The sequence below is a fragment of the Cuculus canorus genome, chromosome 7 (assembly GCF_017976375.1).
Source record: "Cuculus canorus isolate bCucCan1 chromosome 7, bCucCan1.pri, whole genome shotgun sequence".
NCBI lineage: Eukaryota > Metazoa > Chordata > Aves > Cuculiformes > Cuculidae > Cuculus > Cuculus canorus.
In genome coordinates, this window is record NC_071407.1 from 32287480 (window position 1) to 32309979 (window position 22500).

The window sequence follows — 22500 nt, forward strand, 5'->3', positions numbered from 1 at the left end:
TAACATGGAAACAAATAAGACATTTCCCTAGGCTAGCTCAGATAAAGTGGACAATTACTATTGGCATTCCACATGTAAATATTTAACACTTCACAGCTAGTTTGCACCTAAATGCCCATTAGATGTTGCTACAAGCCCGGACACCATTTCCCTGCAGAGCCAGACGAGTCTTCTTCCAGCCGGGTTTATTGGATCAGGGAGACCACAAATCTTCTCCTAAGTGGCAGAGAGAGGGGACAGGATTTGGGAGATGCCTGCCACCGGTGACACGAGCTGGTGCTCCCGGGGAAAATCAGACAGAGCAGGGTCGGAGGCAGAACTGCTGTTTATCAGGTATCTGATAAACCCGTGCCGTAGTTCATTAGTCACAATGATCAAATTTGCTGCCTCCCGGCACAGCGCTGCTACCTGTTGGCATGGTCCTTCTCCATCCCTGCTCCAAGGGGATGGATGCGATGCCTTGCTCTTGCTGGGGATGGAGAAAGAAAGCGGCCCTGATCCCAGCGAGACCTCTCCTGCTCCATTTTCTGTATACAATCTTTTATATTTCTCCTTCATCCTTTCCATGCGCTTATCATCCCTTCATCACAAGAGATCCCGCTGTCACGAGCGGGCCAAGCTCAGGAAAAGGAGAATATTGCAACCCGTGTACAAATAGCGATATCGAAACAACTTATCGGAACACGCAATGATGTGATGCTGATAATACATCCCTAATCGTTTATCCGGTTACTAAACCCGCCAGGATGGCTGTCCTGTTTGCATTTCTCATGCCAGGCATCCCCACTAAAAAAGGCAATAGTGGTCTCACCCTTTTATTTGCCACAATCGCCGGTACAAACGTAACGTGCTTTCTTAGGATCCCAATTTAACGAGTGGCTGGCTAATCCAGTAAGTTTTTTACTGTCTAAAAATAGCAGCAAAGGTTTAAAACGTTAGCAACTATGCAGTATAAAGGGAAAAGCAATAAAACTATTTAAATGCCTATGTTTAATAAAGTGAAATTAGATCGTTGTTTTTTCAGCTGTCACTTATAACAGTTGCTTCGAAATAGACAATGGTAACAAAAACGCCTGCTTGTTTTTTTCTTCTCTTTTCTGGTGCACGTTTTAACTAAGAAATAGCCTGTACTTGAGTGTTTTATCTCAGGAATGGCAAATGTGGCTCAGAAGCCAGTCGTGCCTTCCTGCCTGCATTGTCCCAAGCGGACAGGACAGCACAAGGATGCTGCAGCACAGCAAAAGGACATTCTTCGGTCTTTTCATGCTGTGAGGAGGAAAACACTGGACAGACAAACAGATGGACATTGAGCCTCATGAATACTGCCCTGCCGCATATCAAAACTACAAGCAATTTACTGCAGCAGTTCATTTTTCAAACACAATTAGTTCGCAGCAACACTATTGACCAACTAATGTTTGTTTGCTCAACAGCTGGGGGTGAGTTATTACTCTTCTGTGCCACACAAACCGAGGACAGGGAGCTCCCCATTTCTGAGAGTCCATGCCCAGAACCACCTCCTCGGAGCGGATGCTTGCTGGGGGAGCGAAGGGTTCAGGCTGCATTAACACGCAAGGATGCTGTATCGCTAACAGCATGATAATCTCTGGCAGTCCAATTAGTTCAGGCCATTGGCAACTCTGTGTGTTTGCTTTCTCTTTTCCCAACGCTTGACTTCTTCCCCGAGTTAACAAGCAAAAAAATGCATATCAGAAAAGCAGAAGGAATTTGCCCCAAATTATTCAAAGGGTTTTCTGGGCCACTGCTTAGGAAGCAGAGAAACTCCTAGGATGATTCCAGAGGGCTGGGAGCAGGAGCCCTTTACAGCAAGGCAGAGCAGCAGAGGCTGGAGCTACTTTTATTGCTATTGTTTGTCTACAAATCTCCCCACGCCAAACAATGATGTTGTCCAAAGCGAGCTGTTTGCTATTAATGACTCATGAGTACAATAATGCTGCCAGCCCCCTACTAGGTGTTTTGTCAATGTACTTAAATTTCTAAAGTCTCAAACTGTTGCTATTTGTTTCCATCCATCCCCCAGCACTTTGCACAAATGTCTGTGGACTACCCCTGCTCCAAAACCCTTCACTCTCAGCACTGACCTTTGTGCTCTGGAAACAATTACTCCTGGAAAGCCTGTCAATATCATTATTTTTACAAGAAATCAATACGCTTCACAAAGTTAATGGGGGATTCAGGCAGCAAGCGTTTACCTTCTTACTGTCAGTGGTGCAGCGGGCTGTGCTCTGGCACAGATGACAGATTCGCCTAGACACCGAGCAGACAGTAAGCAATGGGTGTAAAGGAAAAATAGGCTGCAAGCAGGCGTGGAAAACGTCAGCTTCTGCAGGCATCTATGCTCTAACAAGCCAAAGATGTCAGCCTCTTGTAGTGTCCACTCTGGAGCAAGCAAAGAATACAGGGAGCTAATGAAACGGGGATTAGGAAACGGGTTTTCGCTTCGCGAGTAGAAATAAACCGGTTTCAAAACGCCGGGGGTAAATATCTGTGGGTTTTCAACAAGCGGGGGTCCTTGGCAAGGATTGTTCAAGCAGCCGGAATTGCTGCTGCAAAAGAATTCCACAGGAAAATACAATCTACGAACCCAGTCCCCAGGTTTAATTCATCCCCTTTATTTCACAGAGTTTAACTACCAGGAGAGAGGTGAATTTTGTCATATTTAGCTCAATTTCCTCTTACAGAAGTGTGAGGCGAGTCTCAGATACTTTGTATGTACTGAATTTAAACAAAAAAAATGTGGAAAGTGATCACTGTAATGCCTTTACTAGTAAAGATGTAATAGTTAGCTATTTTTATGCTAATAAAATACTCATATTGTTATTTTAAGGGTGTTTCTAAAATATTCACAGAAGCTTTAACTAAACTATTTTTCAAAGATATAATAAAAGTGGAATAAAATCACATAAAATGCATTATTTATACGTTAAACGGAAATCGGAGAATATTCTAAGGTGTTGCCCACGACAAAAACCTGCACTCACAAGGATGCTTCAGGCAACCCTTTGAGCCCGCTACGACACAACCTTATCACACTCGCTGTGTTTCGTATCGCCACCACCCAGATGGGTTTCGAGCTGCACTAGGATGCTTCTTGTCAGTAGCCCTGTGAACTATGCGATCGTACAGCAACAAGAGATGTGTTTTCATAGTAATATTTTTTTTTATTGCCCCAGTTTCTGCTCTTCTGCTGTTCGTTATCAGCATCCAGGCTCGAAAATGAGCCCTTCTTCTGCACAACCTTGCCACAAAGCAGCTGCGCTAAGGCACAGGATCGCCTGCTCCTGACGTCACTCATTTTCATAGCTGAAATCTAGTAAAAATCAAAGCATAAACAGCATCATGCTATAAGCACCAGGCAGTACTTTCAGAATATAGAAGGAATCGCAAGCGTACCGAGCAGCCTTGGTGCTCCCTGCTTCTCCAGCCTCAAAGGGAAGGACTAGATGACTTCAACACATGGTGGGGGTTAAAACATACTAAGAAAATTTCTTCAGCTTCCCTCACTGCTATCAACAGTTTGGAATTTACACTAGCCTTTACATCATTACCCCAGTCGTTCACAGCTTTTTAAGGCTTTAATGCAAACCACATGCAGAACCAAGCAGCAGTGGGCTGGGTGGGATGGGAACCCTCTCCGAGGGGAAAACCAACAAACAGATCTCTTGTCTACAAAGCACAACTCAACACATTTTTCATGCATTGTGGGCTTCTCCAGAAGCAGCAAGCTGTTTAAAAAAATACCTGGCCCAAATTGAGCATTTGCTTGACATGATGGAAAAGTGAGTGCTATTTTCTGTTATATTGCCCCTATTCTACATCGACAAGAATATATTTTTTTTGCTGTTCCCAACTGATTTCACAGTAGTGAACTCCGTTTATGAATTATCTGACACATTTCTTGCAATTCTTCTGACAACAGTGCTCAGTGGAAATTTCAAGGCACCTCTCTTCTGACAAGTAGAAATATCAATATTTGAATAAATTGTGGATTTTAAACTTCTCACTCTGATGCACCACAGCAAGGAAGACTGAATTTTTCTTTTACTGGGTCTAATCCCCTTGAGCCTAAAGGAAGAAATCTGTATGCAGCGTTTCATTACAAGAAAGCTGTACTGAGTGACATTTGAAGCACACATCTAAGTCGACCTGATGAAGTTTACTTCCTTCAAACAACAAATAGCAGCTTTGTATTATTTCCCCTTCTTGGGGGAAAAAAAAAGCAAAAGCATGATGTCTAAGCAAAAAGCCGAAATGTTGATTCACAAATTGACAGGCCAATCTTTAAACAAATGTGTTTCTTGGGGGAAAAATGCAGCTTTGTTCAAGCTGAGCATTTTTCTTGTGCCTGACAGAAGCATTCCGGGGCTGATTAGAAGGAACTTGTTAGGGCTCCGTCTCAGACACTCTGACTCCACTTTTTAACAAGCATGCAAAGAAAACAACATAAAGATAACAAAACATTGTCATTACCATCTATGGGCTCTATTTGGGCCTTTATTTTTGCTTTTGCTTTTTTTTTTTAATGCTTACTCTCTGAAATTTCTCCCGGCTCATCTTGCGCCCAGCCACACCAGCACATCGGATGTGTGGGGTTTGGGTCCATACACAGTATCCTGCTCTCACCCCAGGAGGTGTGGGGTGCCCAGCAGGGAAGTGGAGCTCTCCTGTACTCCCAGGAACACTGCCGGACACCCTGCGAAGTCTCTGGCTCTAAAATGAAGGCAGCAGCCTGGAGGGACAGCGCGGTCCTCATGTCGGAGCCCTCTCTCTGCCTGTTCATGAGATGTTTGGGTACCTGGTGAGACCAGCTCCACTCACCTGGCATGCTAACAGACAATATCAAATAACCACTTAATAAATCACTTCTTACAGTTGCCAAGCAGCCCCAGGGCTGTCCTAACATCTCCTTTAACTCTTTGTCCAGAGGGTTTCACTGCCAAAGCCAGTCCATCCTCTCACAACCAGAAGAACAAGTTATGAGTCTCTTCTTGATGGATTTACCCACAAAAGTCTTCCTCCATCATAAAATATTCTGGCGGAAATGTGCTGGAAAATGTCTTTTAGCAAAAACTTCTATATTACTGCAGGCTGTAGTTCAGGACGCTGTATTCTAAGGGGCAACATATGCCAGTTCCTCGGTTATCATCACTCGGTTATGTGATGCCACTGTATTTACAAACCCATTCTCATGCACACCGCACCTCCAGAAGTCTTATCAACAGTAATTAAAATAGTATCTAAGCTGAAATAAAACAAGACAGAAGAAAAGCAAAGATCTGATTGGAAAGACTTCTCCCTACGTGATACTCAAGATCAGCTAGGACTGTTGAGGAGATACATGTGGGACACGGATGCTCCACAGAAGAAGGAGCGTTAACTGAAGGAACAACGACACAGACACAACAGTCAAGAGGCCAGACCTACAAAAACATTTTTAACCGGAATATATTATTGCAGTCATCTGCTACTTAGTTCACGCTGGTGGAGATACAAAATCTGTCAAAAAATTTTCCTACTGAAAGCAAAGTCAGTTTTCAGGGATGTTTAAATGAAGTAGGACAACACCTAGAATTACTAAATAGAATAACACGGTCCCTAATCTGTGTGTGTGACCACCGATGAATGCATCATAGTGTTCGTTTTTGGTCCCGGACAGGGACAGTAATATCTGGGTTGGAAAGAGTGAGGTGTGGAAGAAGAGCCAGTTCCAGGACCAGTAAAAACCACTTGTGTGAGGCACAGGGTGGCAGACAAGATGCTGGGATGCAGAAGATGTGCCAAGGCAAGAAAGATCTGGATCCGGGCATATGTCATGGTTACAGGCACCAGTGGCAAATAAAGAAGCGTGAAGATAGAGGTGCAAGAGACAAATTTGATCCCGAGGAAGCATCTCATGCCCAGAGCAGCTACCCAGGGCCAAGCAGGAGGGTTTGTCCAGACAGCACTGCAGGTGGGCTCCTAGGGCAGGACCTCCTGTAGGAACACCACAAAGAATAAAACGTGCTACCAAAAGGCAGCCCTTGTCCCAGTGCGATGGAAACCTATCTCCCTGTAGCCTGAAACCTCGCCATACAACTGAAAGATTTGTGGCAATACCAGAATTATAAAAACATTTTTCAGAGGTGAAAAAAAATAAAAAAATATCTCCTATCTTGTGCCTGAAAATTGTCGTAAGTGTTTCATGGTAGACCAGGGCAGATATGCTGGTGCCACTGTAAATGAAAAATGATGCTACGGGGAATTTCTCATTACGTCAGATACACTTGCACTCTATTCAGCAGACCTCAGGCTTCTTCTCTTGTTCAGTCTCAGAAGTGGCACAGGGCCAGCCTGACACTGATCTGTCTCTGCAGATGCAAGGTAATCTTTTTTTGAAAAAAAAAACAAAATCCCAAACTCTGAGTACTTTGCCACTCTTTTTTTTTTTTAATTTTTGAAAGAAAATAAACCACTACCTATGTCCTGAGTGGTTCAAACATTCGCAAAGTTATTGGATTTGTTAGGCTTCCAATAATTTTTATTTTCACTGCCATATAATTAATCCAATCTTATTCAGTTATACAGTTCTGCTGAATGAGAGGGCTGATAAACTACCGATGCTTTGCACATGCTGCTTTTCTTTTCAGGAACACACTCTTGAGTGTCTCTGATAACTTCAAGTTAGGGTAAAACATTCAGAATCATCTGCTTGAAGTTTATACTCTCTATCAACATGCAGGTTTTTTCCTGTACCATTCTGCGGATTTGCAGTAAGATTTATGTTACTGAAAAATATTGTTGCTTTCAAACTATGCTTTTATGTACTCATGCAGGAATTTATAAATATAATGTAAATTATTATGTTCCTTTTTCCTTAAATCAGTGTAAGTATTCATGTTGTAGGTTTTTACCTTTTTGTTTCATATTTCCTTTTTTCTCCCCCTTGCTTATGTGCACAAGAAAAAAACCTTTCTTCGCTCATGTAATGGGAATGAGATCAAGTTCCCAAGAAGAGACGTTTCATAGAAAACACTCTTTTATCCACACTGAATCCTATGCTGAGGAGAGCAGCAGCAATCCAGCTCACCACAATCACATTGGAAGGCACGCGTTGGTGCTACAGAAAACGGATAAGCAAGCAAAACAACTTCACTGCTATATTCTAGTGGAAGATGTGTAGGTATTTGGACACCTGTTAAGAAATCAACAAAAATTTGCTTTGGTGGGGAAAAAAATATTAATAACTAAAGTCAGAAATGGGTCTTTTTTCTCTCAGCCTTACAAAAGACAGTAAAACTAGTGTAAAATCAGTGTAACTTAATTGACTTTCCAATGCTAATTTATGCTAATGGAGGTTCTGGTCCATAGTTTTCACCTGGGAACTCAATAGCAATGAGTGATGGCTCCAATTAGTCATTATAATTGTGAGTTGCTAAAGCTAATATTAGTAGAACTGCATGACATTCTGGGTATCTCCCCAAACTTTTCTGATAATAAGCACTGTTCCACACAGCTGGATCATATTTAGCTGCAAGTGTGTCTCAGGTGGGTCTTGCAATCTTTTGGGTCATCTGCGAGCACTTGCAGAGCGGTCTCCTTTATCAAAAAATACCACTAAGTACCCACACATCCTGGCCAATAGTAGATATAACCTGATGAATATCCGATTGTTGCCCCCATACTAGGCACCTGTTTAATATCTAGGCATATATCAAATGGCTAGCTGGATATTTTATCTGACGAGATCCGTGTTGGATTACAAATGCAGGACATGTTCTTTCAGTCAGCACCTACAAACAATAAATTGACGTTTTGGTTTGGGCACGAAGAGCAACCTCTGTCTATTAGTCACAATCAAGACTCTCCGTGTTTCACAGTAAGGTCTCTGCCCTGTGTAGGGTGATGGATCGGAGATTCTGGGACAACATTAAGTATGTTAAAGGAATGTAAATACTTTCATTGAAAAGAATAAAAATAAATAGACTATGGTATTTTTCCCTCTTGATTAGTTTGATATGGAATTTTACATTATCTATAACTGTTCACATTCTGCAATGATGAGAATTTAAAATTAAAAATACTCAAATATACTTATAAGACTCAGCTTAACAGATGAGTAAGTTCAACAGATGAGGTAAGTAACAGGTGGAAACACTGGCACCTAATCTGAGGCAGGATTTCTGAGACAGATAAATGTCTCTCGATATCTGTACGACTCAGCAGTGAAGAAGCTGATAATGGTTTGATGACAGGCATGAGATGTAATTTGCAACTTTAGCTTTTCAAAGCTCTCTCTCCATTGAGATGGATGGGATAGTTGCTGCTTCTCAGCTGATTCAGGACGGCTGCACACTCAGGCAGGTGTTGCTACGATACTTTCTGCATAGATGGCATTTTGATGTGTTTTTCACACCAGGCTTAAAAAGGGATCCACACTAATCATTCAAATCTGATTCTTTAGTAATTAGAATTAAGTCTTGGCATAATTTTAATGGAGTTGCTTTGTTCTAAATTGTTTAGCCTTTGAAGTAAGTTCTCCACTAGAAGAATGTGGTTTCATTTGACATAAACAGATGGAAAATGTATGAAAAGTATGGATCAACTCTGCATTTGGGTGTTTTTTTGTTGCATAGAGCTCAGCACTACCACTATTCACTAATGAAAGCAGAAATCATGGCTAATGAAATAGGGGTTTACATCACAGCAGATAAAACAAATAGGCTAATTTCATCCTTTACACAAGACTGTGAAGTGAGTATATTACACATAACTACGAACTATCACAGTTTTCAGTCCACCATCTCCACAGACAGTAAAAAGGCTGTTTTGTGAGATACTCCAGTGTGTGTCCCACTTTCACGAGTACCAGCCTATCCAGAGAGCTTGATTAATGTATGGAGAGCAAAAAAGAGAGAATCGACATTAGGTCGTTTGAAATAATTTGCTGAAAGCTTTTTTTTAATTCAATCTGCAGCAAAGTTAGCTTCTCCGGTGAGCGCATAACCACCACCACATGGAGCAGGGATGATGGCTTACGAGCACAGCACCCGTGCTGGGCCTCCCATCCTGTCCTGAGGCAGCAGATCAGGCCATGCTTGCCGTGAACTTGGCCGCTTGGCACTTGGGTGGAAGCAGCCAGGCACCCACGCTGGTGCAAGGCTTCCCTCTCTGAAGTCTGTGTCACTCTGTGCATTCCTTCCCAACAGCATTACCCAAAGGCAATGTTTTCCATCCTTTGGGGAGAACCATGTACAACTTCATCAAATGTTTTAGTCTCATCCTCTGTCCTCCACCTGGGGCAAAGTTTTATAAAGCACTTCAGAACATCTCCACTTCTAAGTAACAGGGTTTTTCTTTATTGAAATAAAAATCTATAGCTAAAACCTAAAGACAGAGCCTAGATTAATTAGTCATGCCTTTAGATATTCGAGTTAATGATAGCTGAAGAACAGTTTATCGTTTACAAAGAAACTACATGCTACTCAACTTGGAAACTGAGGGCTGTATTGAGTATGTTATATAAAAGTTTGTGTCACACAGGCTACCCGAAAGAGCAGGTTGTATACTCATTATGGCTTCAGATGATGTACTAATACCAAGAATAAAATAATACTACAAAGTGAATAACAGAAATAATGATATTGATCATTTCAGTGGATTTGTTCTTTTTACAGGGCAGAGGAATACAACACAGAGCCTGTATTATTCACATAAATTATTTACAGCTTATTATTTAGATGCACTTTTATACAGCAATGAAAGCGGCACTGATTTCCCTCTCAGCGAGCTGTTTTGGAAACAGTGATGCCAGCTTTAGGAGAAAAAACTTGATGGGAGGATGCTCAGGGTTGTCCATGTTAACGGGCACTCTGAAATTACCTAAGGCTTTCTCTAGGGTTGTTCCATTATGTCAGAAGTATTTATGTTGCCAGAAAGCTGTAAGTCAACTGTGGAAAATGTAGCAATGAAATTCTTCGAGAAAGGACAAGAAAGAATGACAAAATAAAGAGAAACAATAGTAGGCATCTGCCACAAACCACTTGATTTGGAGAAGAACAAGAACGTTCCATCTCACAGCACACAGTAATTGCAGAAGACTTTTAACCACTGTAAGATCTGCAGAAGAAGAGGTACAACTAAGCGTTAAGGTGCTTCACTTTTATGGAGGATAATTTTATGTTACTAGAAATAAAGATTTAATTTTTGCCCACAAGGACTTTTTCCCTGGAAAGCATTAACAATAAGAAGAAGGAAGGTTCTATTCTTAGCTTATTTTGGCAACTAATCCAATTAGCAACAGTAGTTGATTGGATAGCCAAGCAACTGAAATGAACTTGCCTATAAATCTTATCTTTTAATAACTTCAGCAACTTCCTTGCATTTATTGTATCTCTGTCTTTTTTAGAATTCATGGTTTCCTGGATACCTCCTAGTATTTGAGACCCTCTGTAGCTCTTTCTTGATTTTCCTATCTGTCTGCAGGCAATATGCGACCTTGGTGTCACCTTCTACTTGGAATAGGGTACTTAGCAGAATGGGAGATCAGATAGCCCAGGACCTTTTTGACGGAAACCACTCCTATTCAGTATTTCTTGTTCCCCATCCACTCGCATCCATGTGCAGTTGTTGGTCCCCTTACTCGATACACCTTTGTTGCTTTTACCCTTTGCTTCTTCTCATCTCCCTTCCTTCTGCTGCTTTTTGTCCACTATTCTAAGCCCAGGCTCAAGATCTCTCCATCTTCCTTCCCAAATCTGTGAAAACTCTTTTTTTTCCAGTGTTGATCCTCCCTTACAGGGTCTCTACCCGTTGTGTAGTTCTCCTTGTTCTTCCTGAATACTCTGACTAAAACACAAGGTGTCAGTGGAGTTTTTCTTCAACAGGCCCTCAACTAGGGAGAAGGTAATTAATTAGCTGAATTTCTCTGGGAGTAGGGGCAGAGGAGTGTTTTCCCACTGGGCTGCCCACTCTGCCGTTTAGATAGGATGAACGTTCCCAAGCCCTATCACTTCTCCACTGCAAACAAATAAATACCTGGTGAATTTTAGAGATCGTTTTCTGTACTTGAAGTCCACAGCTAAGTCAGATAAGGTCTCTACAGTGGATTTAAAAGTTTCAAGGCTGTGGACATAGCGATGGTACAGGAAAATCACATCTAGGTTTTTCTTTAGAATGTAGGAAGTCGCATGAAGGAACTTACTTTACACTCTTAGCCATCCTCTGTTAGATACTATGTGATTATGTAGCTAAAACTACTTTATTTACAAGACCATTCTTCATACAATTGAAACAAATTATTAATTAAATTTGGGGGTTTTTTTAATTAGCTCTCCTCATACCTTGCTGATAAACTTAAAACTTGGGAAAAGGATATGTCAGGAGCTTGAAAGAAAGATGGCTACAGTAATCAGCTACCCTGTATGACACTTTAACCCTCTCTCTGCCGATAAGTCTGACCAGGTCTACTTACACCAAAATTTTTATAGGTGACGATTAATGCCTCATGAATCATTTTTTGGTGCCTGAGTTGAAATCCCAGACTACAATTAGCGCATATCGCCACAACTAAAGTCAATAATAGGTGTGTTTTGGACATATAAAATGCACATTTATGTGTATACATAGATGTACATAACGCATGTACATCGTACAGAATGTATTTACATAAGTACATAAACATGTACACAGGATATGAAAAAGCAAATCCTAGGCATCTCCAGTTCAGCTCTTAGGAAAATACTTAGCTACTTCATTATTCAGCTCTTTGTGCTTCAATTTCCCATTTCTAAAGCAGCGACAATTCATGTGACAAGGACATCGTAGAAGTAAATTTCTGTTCCAGACCTACACAACAGCAACGAGCTCTGAAAGACGGCTCAGGGAGAAATTTGGGTTGTTTGTTTTTGAGGCAAGAGTTGAATCGCGTTCAGTAACTAAGGCATAAGAGGACCACACACAGAACAACGACAGAAAAAAGTACTGAATGAGGTAGGGATCACGTAGGGGTGAAAACCATGTTTCTGATTATGGAACTCAATAACCCAGTGCGTATGCATGGGGAGTGCAGCGAAAGCTTGAAGGGGCAACCTTTATTATTTGCAACCTTAAGAACGTTCTTCTAATTTAATTGTTTATATGTGAAAAAGAAAAAGACAAGAGAGAAACTAGGCCCATTAGTAAATGAGGAAAAGAATAAGATTAATGACAATTCAGAAATAACTAGATCTGGTTCTACACTGGGGATCTGCTCCAGTTACAGCCTTCAGTGGCCAGTCAACAGCACACTACCACAAATCCATAAAGCGAATAAGAAACTCTACTGCAACTGTAGTCACCAGCACATCAAGCAATTTAATTTTAATTTCTATTTATGTTTTGTCTCCCAAAACTTGTATTTTGTGTGGGAGGTAGGTTGTATCAGTGCTCATTAATGCCTAGCATTCTCACTGAGAAGGTAAAATGCAACCTTTAAAATGAGAAAGTGCCACTTTTTGCAGGAGAAAAATTGTATAGAGAGCAAAAAAAGGGTAAGTATAAGCAGCTATTAAAAGGTAATGTATACAGAGTAGCTAGTACGGATATGCCTGCTATATGTGTTATTTAATAAACAGAATATGCAGCCAACAGCTGTTTTAGAAGTAATGAACAAGTGTGGTGATGGTAGGAAAATTAGCACAAGGTGAAGAAGTCGATTCTTGATGAAGGATTAAAACAGCTAAAAGGGTGTTTATTTGGCTCGGTGACAAATGAAAAGGTGTCTGCAATAAATATCTAAAAGAAAATAAAGAATAGGTGTCTACATGGTGAGGTTAAGTAGCTGTTACAACAGAAGGACAAAAGGAGAAAAGAAGAAAGGAAAAAACAGTAGAGAAAGATGCAGGAAAATCCTTTGACAGTGAGCTGTGAAGCAGTCTCCGAAGGGAGATGTGCTGCTTAAGACACCTAAAATCGAACTGCACAAAACCCCAGAAAAAATGAGCAAGCAGGAGCTGCTCATAAGGGACCCCATGGCAAGGCTGCTGGGTGCCAGCACCCGTCTGCTCTCACCAAAGCAGCTGTCGGCTCTTCCATCTCTCTCTTCCTCAAAAGATCACATTTCCATGCTGCTTCCAGTCACCAGACTGTGAGCATGAGGCTGAGTGAGGCAGAGGACTGTGCGTACCAGGGGTGACAGAAGAAGACAAAAAATGGATGAGGTCAATACAGAGGCTGGAATCCATTTGGATTTTTGGAATCCAATCTATGGGATGACACCTTTGTTTGTCAACAGTGATATATTTATGGTAAAACCAGAAAGCTCGGTATGGATAAGGGTTTCATGGTTTGAGTTCTGAAAAAAACTGCCAGTGAAGACAGACCCTGACATAAAATGTCCAAACACATAACCAAGATGGAGAGTCAATGAGCAACGCAAACAGTTCATGAGGGTGGAAGAGGAGAAGGAGCAGCACAGACACGAGAAAGCACAGCAGAGTTCCAGTCCTTCTTGTCCCTCTGAGAAGCAGATCTGCAAGACCACCCCTTCCTGTGGTGTCCATGTAGCAATACTCCACACATTTTCTGGTTTTCCAGATGCCCGAGACAGAAACATGTGCACTAGAATACGTACCCACAACCACTGCTTCCAGATTAAATTATATTTTTGCACATCATAAGAATAATGAGGAAGCCAGTACTCTTTCTTGACCTATTCTCCTTTTAGCATTGTAGTGACATGAACAAGGAGAGTCAACAGGAAGAGAAGAAATAGATGTTTTCAGAGTTTACGCTCAGGCAAAGGGATTTTCATATCTTGTGCGTGGGGAAAGAGTGCAAGAGCCTGACCTTAGAGTGTACACGAGCTGGTGACGACCACTGACATCACTGGTATGGCTGACACGGCAAAGGAAAAGGTAAGGCCAACACTTTGTAAGAATAAACATGAAGAGTAAACTGCAGAGGCCATGAATGCAAGGCACACCATTTGTGTTTAACACAAGGGGTGAGACAGAGCCTGCGATGGCTGCTGTGGTTGCAACAAGAGAGGAGTGAAGGTTCTCACTGCCTTTTGATGCAGGAAAGCAAAACGGTAAGAAGAACAAAGAAGGGAGATTGCTGTAAAGCGTGAGTCTGAGGGTAAGAATTCTTTCCTTTAATGAAACAAAAAAAATGGTATTATAGGAGAAGAATTAATCTGTGGCTTGAAAGTGATATATTCAAAATCAGCTCCATCACTGTGACAGAAGTGACAGAGACCAGCTATGGCATCAGCAGTATTGTCCCAAACTCTTGAACCTGATGTTACCTTTTGCTTACATTTAGTTCGAGTTTACTGCAAACGTTCTGAAAAAGATATTTGAAAGAGAGATTGAGGTATAGGTCTGCAGAAGAAAAAGTCAAGGAGATGAGTGACAGACCTGTAAATCACATAGTTGTAGCTCTTTGGGTGAAGAAGACAACATACAAAAAAAAAAAAGAAGAAAATAGGACCAAACCCAGTCAAAGCTTTTATGAGCAGGAAGACAAAGGAGAAGAGTCAGCACAGAGGATAAAATGCCAAAGACTAAGGAAGGAAAAGATTGCTAAAAGAAGGAAGCCTATGACTGACCAGGACAGAATTGAAAGGAAGTCAGATGACCACGGTGATAGAAAATCAAAAGACTGCTAAAATATTAAGATGGGAACAAAGATAACAAAATCAAGAATGAAGGAAGAGAATGGATAGCAAATTACTAAAGCACAGATATACTGGGCAGAAAGGAAAGTGGAAATGAGGCAGTGTGGACAAAACCACGGTCCGACAGGGCTACATGGGGAGCAGAGGCTCCTGGAGTCGGCAGACTCTTTCTAAGGGCTTTCTTAAAAGTGCATTAAAAACATTAAGAAAGGAGGAGAAGAAAAGTGGCAATACAGTCGAACAAAATAACTGGAAGAAAGAAAATAATAAATGTAAGAAGAACAAGATAATAAATGTAAGGAATAAGCAAAAGAGAGGATCCTCAGCTTCAGCAGTGCTGAAGGAATAAGACTAAGAGGAATGGGTCTGTATAGACATTAGTAAGATCACTTTTTTACCCTCCAGCACCACTGCAGTTATTGTACTATTAGCAAAGCAATTTCTTACGATACATACAACTGTGTAATGCAGAAAAATATGATCTGAGGAATGGGTTGAATCTTGCGACTTCTAATTGCAGTATATTTGGGCTTAGAATAATAGTAAGCAGAGTATTTTCCTTCAATCACTTCCTTCAGAAAACTGCACAGTTTCACAGCCCTTTTTTCAACTCCCATCACCCTGTTGTCTTCTCTACTGAATGCCATCAGGGTCACCTCCTGCTCATCCTGCCGGGAAGGAGAACACAGAAGCACAAAGTGTTGCAGAAGCTGCTGCAGAGCTGACAGTGCCAGTTAAGGACTGGTTGCTTTAACCCTTTTTAAAAATAAAGAAGGCTTTCAAGGCACTCATTTGTCACATTCAGGTTTACTTTCCTAAGACTAAAGATCTGAAACTTCCTGCCATCCATGGTAACAAAATCACTGCAAATAAAAAATATGAACTCATATAAATAATTGTGCCTCACTCAGTAAAACAGTGGTACAAATCGCAGGTTTTGAATGTTATATTGTTCCTCTGTTTAATTTTATATTTTTTTTAACACAATTTAGATAAAGAAATTCCCTCCTTCTAGGAAGGTTGCCCTTCATTGCCCTAATTTCCATGCATGCCACGCTGATGACTTCACTCTCTCCCTCCAATTGCGATTCGATAGGTGGAACTAAAAGCAGAACTGACCCACAGTATAAGTTACAGAGCCATGAGCTGGGAACTGCCCACAGTCACCACTTCACGTTTGCCACGAATAATGAACAACCCTTCGGGTTGGGGGAACAATTAAAAAGAGCTTTCCCGCTCCAGCTCTCGCCTCTAGTCAAGGCAACACCCCAAGACACTTATCCTAGTCCTTTTCTTTCAATTTCAGTATGTTCAGTGTACCAACAATGCTCTGATGCATTTCACTCTTGACTGGATACAGTGAGATTGCTAATCAGGATTACTTGATTCAGTCAACACTGATTTCAATAAAAAGACAAAAAAAAATTATCATAAATATAGAGAAAGTGCTGGCGGCAGTGACAGGTGATTAAAATCTCATTCAGTTGGAATCAGCCTGATTCATGGTAGCCGAATAGAGGAAGTCTTCATAGCAGCAGATGATTATTATCTCACTCACTCCAAGTCACTTCTGATTGCACATGCACACACAAATTGGCACAAAGTAGATTCATGAACAACAAATCATCACGCAGGGGTCTGACCTCCTTAAAATGAGGCTTTGTATAATAATTCTTCAGAAACAAGCAGATATAGGGTGGATAATGCTAATTTACAGAGTAGGCATAAGCAAGCAAGCTTGCATTAAACATTCAGTATGGAGAGGAAGTAAGAGGATGGTAGTAAATTCTCACTATTAAGCCAAAATACTTAAAGATTAATTGATTTGAAGTGCTATTTTCCTCTGTTTAAAAACAATTCCAGTCATCAAAATGAAGGAAGTTTGTAAAGTATTGTATCAAAGAAACAGTAGGAGATTCGATCACTAGGATTTCCCTGTGTTTTAATTAAAAAAGTAAAACTTCTCTTAAACATGGGGTTTCAGTGGCAATACTTTGAATGCACTTCTAGACAAGGACAGACAAATTCAGTGCGTCGGTGGATTTTTACCTGTTGATTTCTGAATTCAAAGTTTAACAGTGTTGACTAAAGACCAAAATGTTGGCCATGTAATTTTAATCCTTTAAGCATGTCACCACGCAAAGACTGGCACAACTTCACGAAACTTCCAGTTTCTTTCTGTGAGAGGTCTGAAACAGAAGGAACCGAGCTGTTGGAAGATGGGAACCCCGCATCCCACTTGATGTTGTACAGCACTACTCCTTCCTAGCACCATATTCTAACATGGGTAGTAATCTTTTAGTGTGTTAAATCCTAAAGTGGTACACTGCCTGCCCAGAGGAACAAGCATAGTGCAGGCAACACAAAGGTACCCTTCCTTTCAACTTTCTCAGAGTGGTGGCACCAGTGAGCGGCAGTGTTTGTGGGCATGGGAACGCTTCAGGCTAGCGGATACCCTTGGACCACCTACTCTTCTTACACAGCTTGAACTGCTTCTTAAGGAACGATATGTACCCACAACACTACTGTGTCCTCTGAATTATAATAGCTCAAGTAGAAAGAAGGCACGCTAACATTAGGGCTGTTTCTTCAAAAGACACAAACAGTGAATGCTCTCACACTTTCTCACAGAACTAAAGCCGTGCAAGCCGTGCAGTGGAAAGCAAACCACCATCTTAGAAATATATCCAACTTATTGTGTAAATGCCACTGTTAATTGAGAATACTTGTAGACAGGTATAGCTTATCTGCTTATGCTAAACACCCATAAAATATTAAAAAATGGCGAATTAATATCATGCACAATAAATTAGTGCACTCTCCCCTGCCTCTATATCACATAGAGTATCCTCTCATAGCTGCACAATGATAGCAAGAGCAGGACAGAAAAGCTTACGCAGGATGAAGTTAAACAATTACATGTTTTACTGCAAGTTTGAAAGATTTTTTTAGATTGACAGTGCAATCAAACACAGTAGCAGCGCCAATGTCAAAGTGCAAGTCAATATCTTAGTTAGATGTTGTCTAATAGAAATGAATAACAGCAGTTGAAGGCGAGGGAAGACTCACTTGAACCCAAGGATCTGGCTTGTGTTCCAAGCAATTAAAGACTGCTGAATCAATGGGGGAGAAAGCAAGGCGAGATGTTATTTAGTGTGGCCATGGCTCATAAAATCAACCTGTTGAAGGATGGAGAAAGGGAGAACTTTGGGGTGGTAACCAGTAAAAGCCCGTTCCAGTCATCTGGCTTCTGTCAGTCTGACAGAGCAGGAGCTGGGGAGTTAAGGAAGTGACCCAGTAGTCCTAACACTAAGGAGAGATAATGCTCAATTCCCTGCAGTGTCTGCATCTGATAACCCAATTATCCCCAGTCTATTTTTTCAAAGTCTCTTTGAACCTGTGACCCACCACAAACAAAATGTATTTGTGTTGTTCTTAACTGCTAAACTCTGAAACAACAAAGGACTTGTGGAATAGTTGCCCGCTTGTGTATTTCTTTAAGGTCTACAATTATACGTAAATCAGTCCAGTGTATTATTTTTAAATGTGGTATTTTTTTAATTTGAAAGAAGTCAAATGGTGAAAGTAATTAAAATACATCGCTTAGGATTAAAACCCTTCTCACTCAGCCAGCAGAAACACACGAAGCCAGGGAAAACTCTGCTAGAGTATTTAACATAAGTTAAAAGTGACGCTGTTTGCTGTTACGCAGCAAATGTCAGCCCAGCTGCTCTTTTTATTTATTAAATAGCACTTTTATTTTGGGCAAACACATCTAATTTGCTAAGTACTTCCCGGTAAAGTTTCTTCCAGTTATATACCTATTTAAAAAACATTTTGTTCTGCCATGAAAGAAGTTTCAGTCCCCTAATAAAAAGCAATGCTTCTTCTCCAAGGCTGCTATCACCGCAGCAACTAACAGACACCACGATTTGCCATTACCTTTATTTGTCTATTTTTGTATCCCCTACTTTGTGCTTCTTGGATGTGAACTGGGTTATCTACACTTCTATGTACATCTGCACATCACACTGTCATCTGGAGGAGTAGGCAGGTACACATATTTAGGAGTAGAACACACAGAATTTATACTTGCAGTTAATTAAGGCTGTGATTATTTGGGAGCTCAAATGATGTCATGCCAAAACAGAAGCATCTTTCCACAACCAGAACCCAGGAGAGTCAAATAATATGAAAATTATACTGCAGGAATCATAGGTAATCCGTATGCTAGTTTATCACAACAAGGCAAATTAAGGTAGAGTTATTTTAGCTGACTAGAAACTCTCCTGAAATCATAGAAGAATACAACGAAAAACTCAAGATCGAGCCAATGGTGCATCGTGGCTCAGCGCACGAAGAACTGCAGCAGAAAGACAGCTAGGAGGTGATTACCATTTCCTATTCAATAATCAAAATTATTCTGAAGTTTAAATGAGAGCTAAGAGGGGGTATGTTGATGCTAGTTGGGCATAGATATTATTTAGTGTAAATTATGTTGAAAAAAAACCCAAATGGGCACACTTCATTGCAATAAACACACATCCATTGAATGACCCACATAGACATGCTAGCACACAAAATAAAATTTTATATTACTTTCAGAAGCTGGATCAATTGTTAATTCTACCATATGTTAAAGCATATTCTGTTACATTACTGTCTTAGAAAAGCTCACGGAATAGGAGGGAATGTGTGAAAACATGCATGCTGTGCCAGTAAGTAGTTATTTTATGTTTGTAATTTTAGTTTTACTGACTTTGGGCCTAATCCAGTATGGAGAAACACAGCAACACTAGACTCGCACTCCTTCATCAGAGCCTTTGCAGAGCACTTTGGGGTTACTTGGGCTGTTTGGTGTGGAGGAATTCCAATGTTCACGGCTGGGACGTGCACCTCCCGGGAGGTCAGTGAGTAACCGGCAGCTTGGTGGCACGGGAGGGCAAGAGGAGGGCTGGTGGGACACAGAGGTCTCTTGGGGTCTGTTGGTAGCCTCCCCATCCCTTACTACACGCACAACACCTCTCAGAGCAGACCTTTGGCCATGGCCCAAGCTAGATGACCAACTATATTCAGCAACCATCACCAGAGGACACACTAAGCTGTGCTTCCAAGGTTTACATCACAGTAAAATAAACTCGAATTATTGCTCGGCTAGTGGTCCATTTGTGAAAGTGCACATCATAACCAAATGCAGAACTGATCGTACACACGCACATGTAAAAGCTCACACCATAAGCTCTTCTTCCTCATCAGTTCGGGAGAGTCAACCTGGCCGGTGCGCAAGGGCAGACGATCCCAGCACCGCCTGCCACCCTGCCCTGAGCTAACCCCAGTGCTGTGCCCTCCCCAGGGTCTTCTGAGGCCCCCATGGCACGGGCACAGCTCCGTCTCCCAGGAAACATTCTACATCCCACCAGGCTGAAGACCTGCCCGTAACCCCAGCCACGTCTGATGAACATGTTGTGTGATATGGGAAAGGTGAACAGGCCACTACAGCAACCAAAACCCTCTCTACCACTCCAGAAAAGACAATTCTGGACACTGCAGCCCAATGAAATTGAGGACAAACTTTTTAGCAGGGCTTGTAGCAACAGAAGAGGTGGTAATAGCTTTAAACTAAAGGAGGGTGGATTCAGACTTGATATAAAGAAGAAATTTCTTATGATGAGCGTGGCGAAACACTGGCACAGGTTGCCCGGAGAGATGGTAGATGCCCCATCCCTGGAAACATTTAAGGTCAGTTTGGACAAGGCTCTGAGCAACTTGATCTTGTGGAAGATGTTCCTGCTCGTTGCAGGGGGTGGGACTGGATGAGCTTTAAATGTCCCTTCCGACCCAAATAATTCTATGATTTTATAATGAATACTTAGAAGTGATGTAGAAGAACATGAAATTTTGCAGCAACAAAGGAGCAGTAGGTTGTCACTAGATTACATAAGGCATTGTAGTTGAAAACCTGCAAGAGGCTCTCTAATGGTTCAAAGATGGTACCCGGAGTAATTAATTTTACTTCCCAGTCTGGCTTGGCATGCCAGGGAGCTGATCTGCATAGAAAAGACAGCGGGGAAACCCGCATGATCACAGCTGACTGAATAATCCTATAGACCTCCACAGGCAGGACTGGTGGAAGTCATGCTTAGATCCCTTCCTTGACAGCAGAAAACTTTCATACACAAAAGCCAAATAGCAAGTAATGAGATAGAAGAATGATTAAACACGTAACGTCTCCGATACCTTAACTCCTTATGGGTTCTGATCAAGTACAGTTGTTTCCATGGTCATGTTTCTGTATCCTCAGCTTTAAAAAAATTAATAAGAACAGCAGAAATACTACTGTCTTCACAGCTAAATTTATTTTTCTGTCTGTCGTAGAAATATGGTCTTCTAAGTTGGATTTCCATAAGTAAATATGACTTTTATGCATAAAGAATGACATCACGTGCATTTCAGATTGTCACTGACTGTCACATAAACCACCTTGGAGCTGCTGCTCCAACATGTGTTCACACCCAAGCAGACAAAGCAGAGTAAACCGAAATCTCCACGGAGCTCCGCTGCTCCTACTGTAGTTATTGCGGCAACTGTAGTCTCATTTCAGAAATCTTAATGACATGCTCAAACACATAAAAGTCTGCATATCTATCCTGTACTGGGCTCTTATGTTATTTTTCAGCTGATTTGAAAGTCCTGCCTCAGTTCTGGGAGCTAGTGGGGCCAACTATTCCATTTTCCAAGAAGATTGCATTGCTCTTACGACAGTAGTTGCAAGGATTTCTCAGTGTTTGCTTATGAAATTTTCTTAAGCTTACTTCTCACATTGGAATAGTCTCTGGGCTTTCAAAGTAGTTCAATGCTACCTTATTCAAAGTCGTATTTAATTAATAGTTATTTATTGCATTTTCTGCCCGTATATTGAAACATAGCCTGGGTAAATAAGACAAGTTTCTACATCCTTTCCTTAAATTGCGCCGCCTGAATCACGAGCAGTGATTTGGTAGACTCGGCTTGCTGCTAAAAAAGCAAACTATTTCTTCAACACAAACAACCCAGTCAGAGGAACTGAACGTTGCCAGACTGCTCTTCATTATGGCCACGTCTGACCCAGCACTCCCAGTTGGAGGGGATTCCAGCAGCTTTCCACAGACAAATAAACAGCAAATACTTATGGGGGACAGCCTTGTAGAACTGATTCCTTAATCAACAGTTAAAGAAGCAAATTGGATTTGCCCTATCACAAAAAAATTAATTCCAGATTGCAGCTATTGTCTTAAGTACAAGAGAGTTGTCTTGTAGGTTTGGCTGGGTAATTTCATTTTAAAAGTATCTCTAAAATTTGCTATCCCACGGGGTTTGTGGTTTTCTCCATCATTATATAACTGTAAACTTCTGGATGTTAAAGACTGGATAATTTCTTTCAGATGGCCTGGCCTCCACAATGCTTGGATGCTATGGATGAGAACCAATTAGTTGCCAGGAGTAACCAGCAACGGTTAGAAACAAGACAAAATGCTAGAAAAGGCATAACAAGTTTTCGATTGAATAATTTTTTTCCTAGTTACTTAACACTTTCCATTCAGCCTTTTGTTTTAACGCTTTGTAATTAGGTTAAAGAATATTTAATTTAACGTAGTTCCACACCAAGAAAAATTTACCGTTTGCTTGGAGCACTTGTAAAAGAAGCAAGGGGGTGGGTTTTCCTGATACCATGCTTCGTTTCCTCTTCGTTAGTACAGATCACATTTTAGTAAATTCTACTTATTTGTGTATTTATCTGCACTGTTTGAATGGGTGGGGTTTTTAAGGTTTGGGTTTTTTTTAAGGTTTGGGGGTTTTAAGGTTTG

At 41.1% G+C, this 22500-nt stretch overlaps 1 protein-coding gene across 30 annotated transcripts in view; it reads right to left on the minus strand.

Annotated features, from left to right (window-relative positions):
• EBF3 (EBF transcription factor 3) overlaps positions 1-22500 on the minus strand; it is a 139654-nt gene that overhangs the window by 98208 nt on the left and 18946 nt on the right. The window lies entirely within an intron of this gene.